Source organism: Pseudophryne corroboree, chromosome 11 (genome assembly GCF_028390025.1).
Source record: "Pseudophryne corroboree isolate aPseCor3 chromosome 11, aPseCor3.hap2, whole genome shotgun sequence".
Taxonomy (NCBI): Eukaryota; Metazoa; Chordata; class Amphibia; order Anura; family Myobatrachidae; genus Pseudophryne; species Pseudophryne corroboree.
In genome coordinates this window covers 327,352,122-327,371,061 of record NC_086454.1, presented here as the reverse complement: position 1 = coordinate 327,371,061, position 18,940 = coordinate 327,352,122, and the positions used below count along the sequence as shown (strand labels likewise).

The following is an 18,940-nucleotide window of genomic DNA, read 5'->3' as shown; positions in this document are numbered from 1 at the left end:
GCGAACGGGAAGGGCATTACTAAGTGGGAGGGGCTATGATTAGGGGGAGGAGTCATCATTCTTAAACCGCCCCCCCCCTAAAAGTTAAGTCTAGATCCGCCACTGGGATACAATAAATATACACTGAATAGCAACGACTGGATGCTGTCTCAACTCTTATATCTATATATAATATATATATATATATATATATATATATATATATATATTAGTGATGAGCCGGTTCGGTTCCTCGGGATCCGAACCCCCCCCGTACTTCACCCATTTTACACGGTTCCGAGGCAGCCTCGGATGTTCCCGCTTTGCTCGGTTCACCCGAGCGCGCCCGAACGTCATCATCCCGCTGTCGAATTCTTGCGAGATTCATATTCTATATAAGGAGCCGCACGTCGCCGCCATTTTCACTCGTGCTTTGGAGATGATAGCGAGAGGACGTGGAAATATCTGTGCTCAGAGTGCTTGCAAATATCTGTGCTCAGTGTGCTGAAAATATCTACGTTCTCTGCCTGAAAAACGCTCCATATCTGTGCTGCATTGTAGTATATAGTATAGGAGGACAGTGCAGAATTTTGCTGTGACCACCAGCATATATATAGCAGTACGGTACAGTAGTCCACTGCTCTACCTCTGTGTCGTCAAGTATATTATGCATCCATACCTGTGCTGCATTTTAGTTGTGCGCAGTATATAGTAGGAGGGGACAGTGCAGAATGTTGCTGTGACCACCAGTATATATATAGCAGTACGGTACAGTAGTCCACTGCTCTACCTCTGTGTCGTCAAGTATACTATGCATCCATACCTGTGCTGCATTTTAGTTGTGTGCAGTATATAGTAGGAGGGGACAGTGCAGAATGTTGCTGTGACCACCAGTATATATATAGCAGTACGGTACAGTAATCCATTGCTCTACCTCTGTGTCGTCAAGTATACCACAAAAGTTCAGTAAAATTACCCAAAAATCAAAATTAAAATCGTCTGATGAGAAGCGTAAACTTGCCAATATGCCATTTACGACACGGAGTGGCAAGGAACGGCTGAGGCCCTGGCCTATGTTCATGGCTAGTGGTTCAGATTCACATGAGGATGGAAGCACTCATCCTCTCGCTAGAAAACTGCAGTGCCACTCCTAGATGGGCCAGGTGTTTGTGTCGGCCACTTGGGTCGCTTAGCTTAGTCACACAGCTACCTCATTGCACCTCTTTTTCTCTTTGCATCATGTGCTGTTTGGGGACTATTTTTTAAATCGGCCATCCTGTCTGACACTGCAGTGCCACTCCTAGATGGGCCAGGTGTTTGTGTCGGCCACTTGGGTTGCTTAGCTTAGCCATCCAGCGACCTCGGTGCAAATTTTAGGACTAAAAATAATATTGTGAGGTGTGAGGTGTTCAGAATAGACTGGAAATGAGTGGAAATTATGGTTATTGAGGTTAATAATACTATGGGATCAAAATGACCCCCAAATTCTATGATTTAAGCTGTTTTTGAGGTTTTTTTTTAGAAAAACACCAGAATCCAAAACACGCCCGAATCCGACAAAAAATTTTCAGGGAGGTTTTGCCAAAACGCGTCCGACTCCAAAACACGGCCGTGGAACCGAATCCAAAACCAAAACACAAAACCCGAAAAATTTCCGGTGCACATCACTAAATTATATATATATATATAATATATATATTTATATATATATATATATATATAATATATATATTTATAATATATATATAATATATATGTGTGTGTGTGTGTGTGTGTGTGTGTGTATCTAATATCTCTCTCTCTCTCTCTATACATATAAATAATATATACATTTACATATAATATATATTATACACACACACACACACACACACACACACACACACACACACACACACACACACACACACAGTGTGTGTGTGTGTGTGTGTGTGTGTATATATATTTATATATATATATCTATCTATCTCTTAGACAGATCGATAGATATAATCAGTGCACACAGTATACATGTAAACTCAATCCCTTTCTATCCCTGTGTGTATTTAGTACATGATGCCTACAGATACATCTGCCGCCTGGCAGAGGGAGGGCAGCACGTCCACGCCCACCAGTCTCCAATTACAATTGGATAAACCATACAAATGGGCGGAGCTTATTGAAAATCCTTCACCACCCCCCTCCGATCGCGATTGGCTAGGCGCGGGTACGCGCAGTCCTGAGTACGTGTGCGCGCCGCTTGTTAGAAGAGGAGCTGTTCTCAGCAGCAGGTGCTGAGTAGAGAGAGAAAGAGGGAGGGTGGGGGAACCGAGGAGAAGGGAGGGAGAAGAGGGAGGGAGAGAGAGAGAGAAAAGACAGAGACAGGAGAAAGAGGGGGAAAAAAGAGAGAGAGAGAGCGAGGCAGAGGGGAAGCAGCCTGCATTTACCTAAAAGAGAGAAGCCCTGGTACCCACCCTGCAAGACTGGTCCTCAGCAGCAGGTAAGTCCAGCCATGCTATTGCACTCTGCTCTTCTGTTTGCTGCCAGGGCACGTACATGATACATGTATGAGATATTTGGGGGGGCTTTGTTGCTGCAGCATCAGGTTGTGATGGGGTCTTGCTCAGGTGTTTGGGCATGCCCCCCCACCCACCCAGTGCTTGCACCCCTATATTGCACAGCACATGCTTGTATTGCAGCTGCTATCCTCACATCAGATAATGGCAGCACCAGTGCCTTCCAATTAGACTGACATTTCTCCTGCAAGCCCTTCCTTTCCCATTGCATGGAGAGATGATGAGAATGTGATTTGGTCATCATGGATCACCGTGTTGATTCTAGCAGTAGATCTCATCCGCTGTGTGGCTTTCTCTTGTGTCTGAGGATCCAATGCTTTCATCTACTCAGAGATGTGATTTGGAGGAGAGACAGATGGTGAGCGCAGGATCTGCCTAGGAACATGAATCTAGGAATGAAAAATGCCCCAGAGGCCGGGAACATTCATTGTGTTAGAAATGTATCAAAGTGTTATCTTCTTCCCTTATCCATCTCTACTTTTATAGAAGCTTGTGCGTTCTACGGAAATATGCAAATAAATCCACCACCTGTACAAGAGATAGCAATCTGGGATTAATGGACCCAAACGCCTGGACTCTTGTTTAAACTACATTTTATAACTGGGGTCACATTTTGTTTTCATTGTGATCAGACGAGCGTTGTTGTGCAATAGATCCCATCCGCCAAATCAATCATTCTTATTTTACTCATCCCATCTACTTGTTTTTTGAGACTTAAAAATGGTTTGTTTTGTACTTGTCTATGTAGACCCACATGCAATTCTGATGTTTTTCTGATACGGTCTATATTTCTATATTTCTTTGTTTTGTCTTCTTGAATCTTTTTCTGGTAAAGTGAATGTACGTTTTATTTTGATCTCCCTAAATCTGGGATATCTAGGGTCAGTCTTGTATGCTTTCGGTCCTCCAATATAAAGCATGGGAGTGGTTATGTTATAGCACAGTTTATAAAGCTTGGGTTTTTTTGTTTTATAATGCTTGAGGTCTGATACACTTGGCTGATGATATGTTGCAATGTATATTTCCCATATTTACATGCATACACCGGTTTACCTCCAGAAGGGGTCAGAGCAGGCCTTTGAAATAGTGTATGGGTTAAAGATAACGTAGCAAGACGGCATAATGTAAAAAAAAAAACTAAAAAAACCCAAAACTTTATAGCTCACAGGATTGAGGCGTCATATAAGACGCCTGAAGTTCAGTGAAAGAATAATTCTACGGGAAGAACAGGTGGGTGATAGAGCACAGTCAGAGGAAGAGACTCTCACGCTAAAGATTTTAGTTGTCTGTTTTGGGAACAATTCCCAGGATAATTATGTAAGGTGCTGAAGAACATTTCATTGTCCTATTAGCAATGACAGATTGTGTCAACTTTGATTTGATTTTTAAAAAGACGAGGTTATAAACTCCAAAGCGTCTTTCGGATCTGAGCTGTAACTTCAGGCAGGGAAAGTGGAACGTTTACTAAGCAACATTTTTTCGTGCTGTCAGATTTCCATTTAGCGGAAAACCACATTTTTTTAGTTGCTGCGTAACATTTTTGTGTAGATTTTTATAGAACTGTCCAGAACTTTTCTTCGTGTGTGTGGATGTTGTTTGGTGAGAGTTGACGAGAGGCACCTGTGGCATTGGTGGCACACAACTTATATGACTTTTTCCCTTTCCAAGTGTGCAGTGTATATTGAAGAAGGCAGCGTTCAGCTGAAGCCAAAAAGATCATTTATTTTCCCTGTTGGTGGGTGGCACAAGTTGGTGTTCTGCAGAGATGTGTATATCTCTGTATGGTCCTGATATGGAATCAAATGTTTCTACTGTGTGCTATTGGATGTTATCCTGTCACATCGCCTGTCAGCTAAATGAGAGGCGGTTGGCTTCACATGGCAGCTTACATGGCAGCTTCTACTGAGGGTTGACACAAAAAATTTTTGTTCAAGTCCATGCGAAAAGGCATCGCTTTAATACAGTGATTTTAAATGTTTTTAACTCACGACACACTGAACAAGATGCTAAAATTGCCAAGGCACACCATCAGTTTTTTTTCCTCTAAGGAGAGGTTTTGGGGGTCATTCCGAGTTGATCGCTCGCTAGCAGTTTGTAGCAGCCGTGCAAACGCATAGTCGCCGCCCACGGGGGAGTGTATTTTCGCTTTGCAGGAGTGCGAACGCCTGTGCAGCAGAGCGCCTGCAAACACATTTTGTGCAAAACAAGACCAGCCCTGTAGTTACTTATCCTGTGCGATGATTGCTGCGACGAGTGACACGGTAATGATGTCAGGTACCCACCCAGCAAACGCCCTGCCACACCTGCGTTTTTCCAAACACTCCCAGAAAACGGTCAGTTGACACCCAGAAACGACCACTTCCTGTCAATCTCCTTGCGATCGGCTGTGCGATTGGAATCGTCGCTAGAACCAGTGCAAAACCACGAAGGGCTTCGTACCCGTACGATGCGCGTACACATTGCGGTGCATGCGCAGATTAGCCATTTTTTCACTGATCGCTACACAGCGAACAACGGCAGCTAGCCATCAACTCGGAATGACCCCCTTTATCATAAAAAAATTAGTATTGCGATTGTGTATGTTGATTCTGTTATATTTAAAAACAGTATGGATCTTTGTATGTTGATATTTGGTATTAGTTTGCTCATTGAAAAGAGATATCATTGAAAATGTCACACAAAAAAAACTATGAGTAGGAATAAAATGTCTTTACAGACATTAATAATTCAGTGTGAAACCTGGGCTTGGTGATGATGTCTCATTGTCGTCAGATGCGAGGCCGGATGGTTGAAAAGATTACCCTCCAATGTTTGAAGCCGGCATTCTCTTACAGCTGCTAATATTTAGTGAAAGACACTGAGGAGAGCTCAAGATCCGGAGCCACACCCCCTTCCTGTATCCAGACTCTGCCCCACTCCCCCTTCCCGAACCCAGACCATCCCTCCCCAACTCTACCGCCGGCAGAATCCAAGCCTTGGTCCAGCAAGAGCTTACAGGCCCAGATCTATCAATCCTAGTGATAAATTGTACGATGATAAAGTACTAACCAATCAGCTTATGACTGTCATTTTTCAAGCAGCCTGTAACATGGCAGTTAGGAGCTGATTGGTTGGTAATTTAATATCGTGCTATTTATCACTCTCCAAGGCTTGATAAATCTGGGCACTTGATTGCATATCCGTGGCGCTGAAGCGGGAAGTAAAAGCCCAGCCCCCTTGTCTCTCTGCAGAGTACAGGAGGTGGGCTTGGCAAAAACTCCAGTGTCTGCTCCGCGGACCCGGCTACAGTGCGGCACACTTGTGCACTGCTCGCGACACATTGGGGCAGATGTATTAAGCCTGGAGAAGGCATAAAGAAGTGATAAAGCGGTGATAAGCGCAAGGTGATAATACACCAGCCAATCAGCTCGTAACTGTCAATTTACATATTGGAGCTGATCACCTTGCACTTATCACAATCTGAGTGCTTTTTTTTTTTTTTTTATAAAAGGTTTGGAATTAAAATATTGTATAACATATACTACTGATACTAACCCTTCAGACTTTGCTAACGAGTCCAAAACCTACGGTTACATAGTTAGTACGGTTGAAAAAAAAGACTGGGTACGTCCATTAGCATATCTAGGTCTCCGGGCACCCCTGTCAAAGACTTGATCAGCTGCGATATGGTGACACACGTACTGCACTTCTGGACCAAAACATCAGGGAGGCTCTGTAAGAAACCTAGGGCCAGGAATGTGTATCAAAATTCAAGGCTAGGGTAATTTACGGAGACCAGGGCCATCTTAACATATGGGCACACTGGGCATCTGCCCAGGCCCCCACAGTTCTAGGATCCTTTTAAGCAGGGGCTGGTGCCCCCGGAGATTCTTGGGAGCAGGCAGGGAATGCTGGCCAGCCAAGCTGATTGGGAATTACACACAATCAGGGCAGCAGAACAGCAAGCCAGCATTCTCTTCCTGCCTACCAGCCTGCAGGCAAACAATGATGGATGTCATGCTCATTGGTGGATGGCTGAAGCTATCCAGCAATCAGAAGACAGCATTCAATATCTGCCTCCCAGCCGGCAGCCAGACAGTGAATGGCTCTCATCGTGCTGATTGGTGGATGGCTGAAGCTATCAAGCAATCAGATGTCAGCATTCTCTACCTGCCTCCCAGCCTGTAGCCAGACAGTGAATGGTTGTCAGCATACTGATAGGTGGATGGCTGGAACTATTCACCAATCAGAGTTAATTTATTCCTCTGAATGGGTGGGTAGAGGCCCCGGTGCATTGCTTTGACCAGGGCCTACAATGCTGTTAAGACGGCCCTGGAGGATACCTTTCCCTGGCGTTTCGTGGTTGCGGCACCTCGGATGGCTGAGCCCACCTCTCAACTAATGCTCCTGGTGAGGGCTGTCCTGGCCAACTGGTAGTTCCAGCCCTGGGAATATCATGTTCCAACTTCCATCTTATTATAAATTCTAATTTTGATGCTTTAGTGCAGGCATGTCCAAACTGCGGCCCTCCAGCTGTTGATAAACTACACATCCCAGCATGCCCTGACACAGCTTTAGCATTCTCTGACAGCAAAACTGTGTCAGGGCATGCTGGGATATGTAGTTTCACAACAGCTGGAGGGCCGCAGTTTGGACATGCCTGCTTTAGTGAAAGGCAAAATGAATTGCCAAATACAACAGTTTCCAGTGAGCTTCACAATGGAACACATGTCCTTACTGACCCCATAAGGCTTTTGTAGCAAGTTACTATACCCTGTTAATAAATCCTAGAAGCTCAAAGTCATAGGAATTATATACACCTTACTTTCAGGGCCATTACCAAAAAACATTAAAGAAAAGACTAAATAGCATCTGGCTCAATACTGATACCAGAGGCATTGTAAGACTATACATAGTAACATAGTAACATAGTATCTAAGGTTGAAAAAAAGACAATTGTCCATCGAGTTCAACCTATTTGTGGTCTCCTATGCATGATTATTTTGTATATAATTTTGACTGATGTTGATGACTGCCGTTACGTTTTACCCCTCTTTTTTATAATAACCATAGTGCGTGACTATGTCCCTTAACCCTGGATATCCTTATCCATTAGGAATTTATCTAACCCATTCTTAAAGGTGTTGACTGAGTCGGCCATTACAATTCCCTCTGGCAGGGAATTCCAAACACGTATTGTCCTTACCGTAAAAAAGCCTTTACGCTGTATAGTGGGCCTCTGGGCAAGATTCGAGCTGGCTCGCTGCCCGAATGCATATCCCAACAGTTTTGATTGAAGGATCTAAACAGAGGATGAGAGTGCGCATGGCATATGATATATGGGGTATAACTGCTTCACATTATTGTTGCGTAACGTCCCAAGGAGCATCCAGAGTGATTTGGAAGTGCTGGGCTATCCCCAGCCTCTGTCACCACCATCAAACCACGCACACTCAGGTATTGAGGAACCATCATATAGTTGGACATATCTCCCCAACTATTCCCAAATCAGGACAAAAGTGCATTTACGTAGGAGAACCATATTAATTGTGGTGAAACAGTGCTGATTTGAGGGACATTTAGTACATTTTGAGGCTGCTGCTCTCTCCTATCCGTTTTTTGCTACTTTGACAACCTGCTGCTATCTTAGGCTGGGTACACACTACACGCAGGGCAGTAGACATCTAGCCCAGGCTCCGGCAATGCTAGGGGTGTGGCTTAATCACAGAGGTGTGACCACTGGCGTTTCTATAATGGGTGCAGTGTGTACGGTGCACACGGGCCCCTGAGTCCAGAGGGGGGCCCCCACCGCACACACTGCACCCATTTTTAAAATACTCACCCCTCCGAAGTCCAGCGCCGGCATCCGCAGCGCTGTTAGAACACAGTGAAAATGTCCCAGCGGAGCGCTGTAGAGTCTGAGCACTAGAGGGCGCAGATCCACTGGGCCATTTTCCCGGAGTTCTGCGCATGCGCAGTAGAGAAATCTCAGGGAAAATGTCCGCCGCGCCATTTTCCTGGAGATCTGCGCCCTCTAGTGCTCAGACTCTACAGCGCTCCGGGCAGAGAGGAGGGGGCCAGAACGGAGGAGGCTGAACACAGGCCTCCTCCTCTCTTAAAGCGCCCCTGGGTGTGACCACGCCCCTTTGAAAAAAATAAGCTTGCAAACTACCTTTAATGCACCATGAAGCAGCACCATGCACTCCAGGGTCAGATCCCGGTGAAGGGGGGGGGGGGGGGGGGGGGGGGTTGGGCGTTGTGGCCCGATCAATGCTATCATTCCCCCTATCTGCAGGTAGAGGAGACTACTGATAATGGTTGCAGTCTCCCTAGACCCACCGCAGCGTAGCACACAGCAGGGTTGGGGAGAGGCTTCTCCCGGCCATTAAGTAAGTAGAATGGGGGGGGCAGCATGGGCCACTCGATGGTGCGATCATTATGCCGATATATCACACCTACTGTACACTATGCATGATATCACACTGCATTATATATTGCACGCTGGTGCAATATAACGGGGCACCCTGCATTTGCCTGCATGATGTCGTCTGCCGTGTCGGCCCATCTGAAATGCAGTACATCAGGTGGGACAGCTCTGCTGATGCCGGTTGGAGCGCGCAATTGTGGGTATATACAATGTGATGTGGCTGACATCAGAGCGCTATATTGGCCAATATGCTGTGTAGTGTGCACCCAACCTTACTGTCTCTTGCTGCTTGGCCAAATCCTGGAAAGTTGGGAACCTGTTTATAAAAGGGTTAAGTATTATTCACCTCATGGAAAGCTGAGTAATAAGCCCTTCTCCATCTCAGCAGTTAAACAACACTACCTCCATTCAGTAACTAGCCTCAATCCCACCAACTAGTCCAGCCATTATATCATTAGCTCCCACATGCATTTCATAGAACCCATGTTGCAGTGTGTGGTTCATAGGGTCGACCAAACTTAGGTCAACAGTGTCTAGGTCAACCACCATTGGTCGACAGTAACTAAGTCGACACCAAAATAGGTCGACACAAGCATTATGTCGACATCAGCAAGGTCGGTATGACAAAAGGTCAACATGAGGTTTTTAAAAAAATGTAGTGTCATTTTCTTCATAGAGTGACCGGGAACCCCAGTTAGTGCACCGCGTCCCCTTGCATGGCTCGCAGGCTGTGCTCGGCACAGGTTACCGTTCCAATTCGTAGTCCACGTGGATCATAAAGTGTGAAAAAGTTAAAAAAATGAAAAAAATTGTGAAAAACTCATGTCAACCTTTTGTCATGTTGACCTAGAACATATCGACCTAGTGACCATGGCAACCTAGAAACCCTGTCAACCTAATGCATGTCGACCAATAGTGGTCGACCTAGTGACTGTCGACCTAAGTGTGGTCGACCTAGAGACCAGATACCATCATTATTCACCCTTTATAACAGGGTAATTTAATAGCCCTCTTTAATCCCAAATAACATTTAATAGAGTCCCCCCATTAAACTAACAGTTTACCAGCTGCTGCATTAAATATATGGCCCCATATTACACCTTCCAACCAGATTTAACATTAATCAGTAGCATCTACATATAATAATTAGGCTTCTCTACTCTACCTGCAGCCAGCTCCCCACATTAAATTACTTGCATTCATATTTGATAAATAAACCTATGCCACCCCAACTAGCCCGACATTAAATTAAATTAAAAACAACCTATTTCCTACCAACATACAGGGCCGGTTCTAGCCCTTGTGGCGCCTCGGGTGAAAATAGGGGCGTGGCTTCATAAAGGGGCGTGTTCAGTTATGCCCCCTGTAGAGTTGTGCCCCCAGTGGTATTGCCCCCAGTACAGTTGTGCCCCATTTGTGCCCCCAGTGGTATTGCCCCCAGTACAGTTGTGCCCCGTTTGTGCCCCCAGTGGTATTGCTCCGAGTACAGTTGTGTCCCCGTTTGTGCCTCGTAGTTGCGCCGCTTACAATACATTTTTTTTAAATTAATACTCGCCATCCCCGCTCCTGATTCCTGACCGCTACTGCCCGCTGCCCTCTGTCTCCGGCCGCCGGCGCCGCTCCTCTGATCTATGGGAGAGACGTCATGACATCTCTCCCATAGCACAGCATAGACACTAGAGGTCAATCATGACCCCTAGTGTCTATATGTCGTTCCACAATGCCGTGCGGTGCGCGATTACATCATCGCGCACAGCACAGCAGTGACAGCCAGCACCGTGGGGCACCACCAGTAGCGGATCTTGCCATGGCGGCGGCGCCCTCCAGATGGCGGCGGCGCCCTCCGGAAGGCGGCGCCCCGGGCAAAAATCCCGTGTGTTCGTAGCAAGATCTGCTACTGCCAACATACCCTGACATTAAATTAATAGTATTCACATGAACTAAATATAACCTTCCATACAGCTATAACATTAAATAAATAACACAACTACTCCCCAAACTCAGCCCCACATTCAAATATAGCACATACATCGCACTAACACGATAAAGCTTAAAACGTTCTTATTTAAAATAAAATAAAGTTATATGTTTTTGTACGCAATGGCCAGTCCTTCGTGGAATTATTTTCTACAACAAACTTCCCTCAAAAACCCTTTAGAATAATATACCCACTGCGGCAATCAGGCTCGCAGATATATAATTTACTGCTTTTCATTTTGTTCCCTTTCTAAAATTCGGTCCCACATGTAATTTTCTTCAAGCTTGTGGCACTGAACCTATTATAAGTGTGGTGGATTCATATAGAAAATCATCAATTACTGCACTGATTCATGTTTGTAAGTAAAGCTAAAAATGCAAGTTACTGGGCACAAGCAGGTTACACTGCAGGTGGGGCAGATGTGCAGGAAGATTTAGATTTGGGTGGGGTGAGTTCAAACAAGTCTAAATTGCAGTGTAAAAATAAAGCTGTTGAACATTTCTGGGCTACATGCAAAAGCATCCAGTATTTACCCTGCACAGAAACATCTAATTGTATTTGCTCCCCTTGCATGGCAACATGGTTTGTTACAGACACAACATTTTATACAGGTTCTGTGGCTGGCTGACTACAAGCCTGCATTTCACCTGGTTTTAAGCAGCTACAGAACCTGCGTAATTCATGAGTGTCCCAGGCTAAAGGGATAATATGGTCAGCCTACTTTAATTACAGACATGAATCAGACCCCTATTGTTACAGCATGTGTGACTGTCTGCCATGCATTCCACTCTCCTGCACTTTTTGCTGAGTGGTCTTCAGGTTGCCGAATGTCGGGATCCCGGCGCACAGTATACCGGCACCGGAATCCCGACACCCGGTATACCAACAGATATTCTCCCTCGTGGGGGTCCACGACCCCCCTGGAGGGAGAATAAATAGCATGGCGTGCGTAGCGCGACAACGTGCCCGCAGCGTGGCAAGCACAGCGAGCCCGCAAGGTGCTCATTTGCGCTCGCCACGCTGTCGGTATGCCGGCGGTCGGGCTCCCGGCGCCGGTATACTGGTCGCCGGGAGCCCAGCCACCGGCATACCATACTACACTCCTTTTTGCTCCTTTACACACACAAGTGGAAAAAAACCCATTCAGATCGCCTTTACTTTTTGTCTTTAATTAATTTTTATAATCATTGTACGATATTAAGTTTTATTTTAGTTGCTGTTTGTTTCATTTTAATAAACAAACAAACATTTTTGGATTAGTTGGTTTATATATATATATATATATATATGTATGTATTAATGCTACTTTGCTTCTACTGTATTTTTCAGAAAAAAAATTCAGTCCCTTCTAGTTCTACCACCTATTCCCCCACCCCAACACCCCCAAAACGTTCTTATTTCACTGCATGGGTAATCTTTTATTCCGGCTCTTAATGGAATTTGCAGACCGTGACGTCAGCCAGAATTGCCTGTAAGATGAGGTTTTTATTAGAGATCCGTTGGAGATAAGAAAGAGGTACGTAGAGAGAGAGAGAGAGAGAGAGAAAGAAGCTGTTCAGGTATTTAGTGACATACCACTAAATCACAAAGGTAGCCATTCCCGAAATAACGTCATTTTATAGGACATGTAGGACACACAGATTTAAGGAAATAAAATTCTGTCCGTCAGATGTAAAAAGAGACAGATTGAAAAAAAAAAACAGATTCTTCTAAAAAAAAGTCTGACAAATCTAAATATACTGCACACAGGACACAAAGTATTAATGGAAGCCAAGCTTTCAGCTTGTGACATGTACTGTACCCTTAGTAGCTGTCATGGATATCACCTGTCAGAAAGGGCAAAGCATCAGGATCAGCTGACTAGGAACTGATGACATCATTGAAACACATGACTAATATTCGTGTAACACTTTGTTAGGCTGTGTTCTCAGGAATATCAGGACAGTAGGCCTAAAACATGGGGGCCTCTGCAGTGTGACATTAGTCAGCCCTATGCATACAATACATTTGAATATTTTGATGAGAAAGAGAACGTGTCTAATGGTGTCGTTACAAAAACAGACACTGTTGAAAGGCGTTAATAAAGGCCAACGTTTTATAAAGTTACATTTTTCAGATTAGGGATTAATAATTCTTCATCTGATGCTACATTTGACTGAATTTGGGGCCTGATTCGGACCTGATTGCTGCTGTGCGTTTTCACTGGCCATGCATATGCACCGCAATGCGTACGCGCGTCGTACAACAACAAAGGGCAACGCCGGTCAGCGACTGGATGGTGTGAAAAATCTGATCGCACGGTCGTTCGCAAGGTGATTGACAGGTGGAGGCCATCTGTGGGTGGTAAATGACCATTTATTGGGAGTGTCCGGAAAAACGCAGGCGTGCCCAAGCGTTTTCAGGGAGGGCGTGTGACGTCAGCTCCGGTCCCGATCAGCCTGTTCTCATCGCACTGTAGGAGTAAGTCCTGGGCTGCGCACACACTGCACACAGTGGATTTTTGAAGCTCGGCGAACACATAGGATCGCACACTTGCATATCGAATTTACACTCCCCCTGGTGGCGGCGACTATCTGAATGCAGGACAGCAAAGTTAGCAGCCCAGCGATCAGGTGTGAATCACCCGCTTTGTCACCTGTGTTCGATGTGTACAAGTGCAAACCTTTTTGCCATCCCTGGGGGTAAGTTTACTAAAGGTTCTAAAAATGAAAAGTGGTGGGGTTGCATAGCAACCAATCAGATCCTATCTATTATTTCTGTATTGCATCCTACAAAATGATAGGCAGATTCTGATTGGTTGCTATGGCCAATATCACCACTTTTCATTTTTATAAACTCTAGTAAATGTACTCCCTAGTTCTCCAGGTTGTGACACACAAATGGATTTTCTGTGAGGCAAGAGTTGATCATCCTAGTTGACTGCTAAGGCCCTGTCATCCTTCCACCTGCGCTAATAATCCCATTTGCACACATTCCATCAGTCCCAAATGAGAAGGGCCAGTCTTGATTTCAGTAACCTGTCCCTCTGTGCTGGCAATTAGGACTTTTGTGCAGCTCCCAAAACAGTTTAACGTTGTTTCCCACTAATGGGTACCAGACGTAATTGTGAGTTAACGGCTTTGGAAAGGTGTTTTTTGGGGATGGTGCACACCCCATCCTGAAGTGGTTCTGTCCCTGTGTAGTTTGACCATTTTGACATCTCCAAAAGTTGAATGTTATTCACTTGTATGAATCTGTAGGTACTGGATGGTGTTTTTCATTTGAGACCAACTAAAAAAAAATATTCTGATTTATTCTCTGCAATCATAATTGGAGATCCGGTTCCACAGTGACATTAAAATGATGACAGCAATGACTGGGTTAAAAACAAATCTGTTTTCCAGGCAGACGCTTATCCAGACAATGAGGAATGTGGGAATTGTCAGCATCCCATCCTTTATCAAAATATACAAGAGGAGCTGTTAATATGACCTTAATTTAACAGGGGTCTATCTATCTTCTGCCAGCACGGTGATTAACTGAAATTAATTTTTTTTTATCTGTGACATATTTGCATTTTAGTTCCTATTCTGCAGAATCAAATGATATTTACTGTGAACCTGAGTTACTAAGATGCTATTAATATCACCAATCTCTAAAGATATGTTGTCGAAATCTTATTTTGCTGCCTTCTTACATTCAGTATGCCTATCACTTGCGATGTACAGTATTGAATTGAAACACTCATAGTTGACTTTCCAGAATAACAGGAATATATATCTATATTTATTATTATTATTATTATTACTACCAGTTATTTATATAGCGCACACATATTCCGCAGCGCTTTACAGAGAATTGGCCATTCACATCAGTCCCTGCCCCAGTGGAGCTTACAATCTATATTCCCTACCACATGTACACGCACACACATTCAAGGTTGGGTTAATTTTGCTGGGAGCCAATTAACCTACCAGTATATATTTGGATTGTGGGAGGAAACCGGAGTACCCAGAGGAAACCTACGCAAGTACGGGGAGAATATACAAACTCCACACAGTTAGGGGCATGGTGGGAATCGAACCCATGACCTCAGTGCTGTGAGGCAGTAATGCTAACCCTTACACCATCCGTATCTATACCCCATCTTGTAACATCTCCTTCACCAAAGTATAACTGTACCTGTATTTAATTTGCTTATTCTTAATAATAGAGTTTCATTTTTACGGTTTGTTTCTATAATTATGTGCCTGTTGTTGTTAGCCTCTCCAGACACCCCTATGTAAATCTTGGAGGGTTTCCCTCAGAGGTCTTTCCCTAGGACCTAACTGTAACGCTCAGAGCCTTGGAGGGGTTCGGTGGACTATGGTCCAGGTGTGGTCCCATAACTCAATCTAGATATTTGATAAGAAAAACCCATGCAAATCTACCACACCCCTAAAATCAATGGAAAAACAGGTGGAAGTGACATGTATACTGTAGGTCCTCAATCTTCACTTGGTAATAGGAAACGTGTCCTGGCCAGCCAGATGCCTAGGGCAAAGGTACAAAAGCAGCAAACAACAAGAGAATTACAAGGGACTAACTGATTTGTGGTATGACCACTCCGTTGTGTTTTTTTCTGGCTACAGTGGAATCTACATCGTAGGCCAGTGGTTCTCAAACTGTGTGCAATGGCACTCTGGGGTGCCGCGAGGCTCTTGCAAGGGAGCCTTGGATTGGGGGTCCAGGACCAGTTCAAATTATTTACGGTCAATGTAATAAGCAAAAATAGTGCTTTTGGCTTCCAATCATAAAATATGTGTACAAACGAAAACTAATTCTGTCCTCCACCACACAGTTGAACCTAAGGATGACATAAAAACACAATTTACTTCATTTAATCTCTTTTCTAAATTTCTCACTAAGAAACTTTTGGCCTTGGGGTGCCGTGAAAAAAATTCTGATACTCTAGGACGCCGTGATTCAGAAAAGTTTGTGAACCGCTGCCATAGGTATATACTGTATTATATGCCAGGCTTTTACTGCTGTCCGTCCTGTCCATGAGGTCCAAGGTATCCTGTCCTTGATGTACACTTGGGTAAATTTACTAATTGTCAGTTTTACTTTTATTTCTAGCAGTTTTCAAATGATCAGTGTCACTAATGGAAACGCAGTAGAAAATCACCACAAATCTGCCATTTTACCAACACACCACAACACACAACTCCTCCTGATTTTTTGGGTGTAAAAAATACAAAACAACCACATTTGTAGAGAAGCAGTTTTACAAAATGTGAGAAAAACTGAACCGCATCTTGTTTCAGCAAGTGGGCTTACGGGTTTCTCACACGTGTGGCAGATTTTATTGGGGGGAGAGATTTCAGTGAGACACAGTTCCTGGCACTGGGGGCGGCCAAATCCGGTAGCTGTTGCCACACCACCTCTGACAAATAAGTTAAAACTGTCAGGCTCCGGAGCCTTACTTCCGGCGGGTAGTCCTGCTGGTTACCATCCTGCTGGTTGGCGCAACTGCGGTGGCAGGGAGCTGCTGGCAGCGGGTCCCCCTGGACGGATGTGCGGCTGCCTAAAGCTGTGTGCTAACAGCTAAGTATGTCTCCTGTGCTGGGGGCAGCCATGTTGGAGACCAGAGTATTACCAATGAAGTTCCCAATCTGTGTCCAGCCAATCCTGCGTGTTCTCCCCTTACAAAAGGGGGCTGGCTCAGAGGGAGAGTGCCAGTGCTTCAGCCAAAACTCGGTTGTCGGAACCCCAACTTACGCCGAGCGTGACAAAAACAAAGCGTCACCACATGCAGCGGATAGGGAAATGTGTTCCCCTCAGCAGCTGACCTGGGCCATTGATCAAGGCCAGGCCTGGGTAATCAGCCCCTATAGTGCCAGTGCAGACAATAGAAAATGCAGTTCCCTTAAAACAGCAATAGGAGGATTTGCAGTGAAAGGTATAGTTGCCGACTTAACAGTTTCCTTTTCGGTTTAGTTCCCAGAGGGGAGATGCAACGGATTACGGTGTATGGGGCTGGAAGCTACTCGTCATTAGACCATACCGCCTTGCTGCATAATGCTGCACATTGTCGGTTTATGAAGTGGGGGGGTGGCAAAGGTGATGCAGTCCTCTTAGAATTGTGTCATTGTGCCTAAATTCCACTAAAAAGTGGGCAGGATGTGTTAGCGTGAACTCCAGGAGTCTGTGGGACTCCCCACAAAAATTTCCCCTGGACATTCCAGTTCACTTCTGTATAAGATTCTGAACTGGAATGTCCAGGGGAAATTTTTTTATTTAGTGCTCTCAAATTTTTGAAATGAAAAAAAAAAAATCAAGAATCTAAATTATGAATAAATCCGCCCTGTGTATTGAATATTTTTCGTGGAATAAAAAGGAGATTGTCCTGGGAAATAGAGACATATGGGAGCTCTTATCACATTGCAGCCTCGCGCCTTGACAGGTCTTACCATGAGACCTTGCAGTCTTGCTGCTCTTATTAGCTAATTCAGTGGCTACAAAGAAAATCAACGCTTAAGACTGTTATTGGTTATTGCTGTCACTTTTTACTGTAAACGCAAATCTCTTCTAGCCTACTGTTGCCTGTAATGAACTCCGAGTGGCTAGAGTACACTTCTGAATTTCAAACACTGTGCCTAATTCATGTCTGTATGCAGATACAGTTCAATTGCGATTCTCTAGGCCACAAGTTCTCAAACTCGGTCCTCAGGACCCCGCACGGTTCATGTTTTGCAGGTCACCTGTAGATTTTTAAAATGTGACAGTTGGTGATACACAGTGCACCTGCTGGGTGACATGGAAAACGTGAACTGTGTGGGGTCCTGAGGACCGAGTTTGAGAACCACTGCTCTAGAACACAGGTTCTCAAACTCGGTCCTCAGGACCCCACACAGTGCATGTTTTGCAGGTCACCTGTAGATTTTTTAAATGTGACAGTTGGTGATACACAGTGCAGCTGCTGGGTGACATGGAGAACGTGAACTGTGTGGGGTCCTGAGGACCGAGTTTGAGAACCACTGCTCTAGGCTACAGGGCTGCAAATGTTAGCAAGTGAAACTGCCGCCCAGAAATGAAAAAGGACGCCGAAGCCATCACAAACTCATTCGCAGTTGCATACACATTTGCAGCCTATACGTAAAAAAACGAGGAACATCGTGTCTAAAGGTTGGGCTATGGCTACGCAAACTGGACACAGCAGTAACGACTCAGACACCATGTTTTTCCCGTAGGAGCACGCACATGACAGCAGGTACACTCACCGAAAATGTCCATGATGTGCCTGCGTTTTACCAACCACTCCCCGTTAACTCGTCCAAACGGTCACTTCCTGTCAATCACTGCTCCATGAAATCCTCATTGCGAGCGGGATTGCAGCGGCACCTTAGCGCATGTGCCTTGCAATTACAGCACTTGCGCAGTTGGCTGATAATTGCTCCATTGCATGAACAACGCCCAATGCATACAAAGATAAATTAGGCCCATAGTGCTGTAGCCACTGGCAAAGATGAGATTACTTTGTGTTTGCAACCAGCCATAGGGATCTATGAAAGTTAATGAGCCCTAAATACTACAAAAACAGTAGGTTGAATTTATGGTATTTACTTATTTAGCAAGGCCGAACATCTGATGAAGACTTTTGCAGCTATCGCAAGGAATTGCCTTAACCGGTGGCATTCTGCGAATGTTTCTGCGCGAAAATAGTAGGAGAAACAACGGTACTCCCACACCATATCAAGGCATTTGCTGATGGCGTCAATAGTAAAAAAAATTATTTACTCTGAAAATGAAGCATTTTTTTCTGTTATGTTCATATATATAAGTAACTTTTTTTTTTTTCATTCTGTAAACATTCATTCTGTTCTGGAACCACACTCCTTGACCCTAACTTAGCATACTGGTCACTGTCGCCAGGGAGCAAAGCATCGCACGGCTGCCCTGGCAATGTTTTTAATTAAGCCCCCCCCATCCCCCCTACACTCACACACACACATAAAAAAAAAAGTTGAAATAAAATTTGGTTATAAAAAAAATATATCTGTC

At 44.6% G+C, this 18,940-nt stretch overlaps 1 protein-coding gene across 2 annotated transcripts in view; it reads left to right on the top strand.

The window, feature by feature from the left end:
• The first annotated feature begins 2,297 nt into the window (after positions 1 to 2,297).
• SMPD3 (sphingomyelin phosphodiesterase 3) overlaps positions 2,298 to 18,940 on the top strand; it is a 281,171-nt gene continuing 264,528 nt past the window's right edge. For both annotated transcript variants that reach the window (XM_063945731.1, XM_063945732.1), the window contains exon 1: positions 2,298 to 2,458. The gene's annotated coding sequence lies outside the window, so the exon portion shown is untranslated. The remainder of the gene's footprint in view (positions 2,459 to 18,940) is intronic.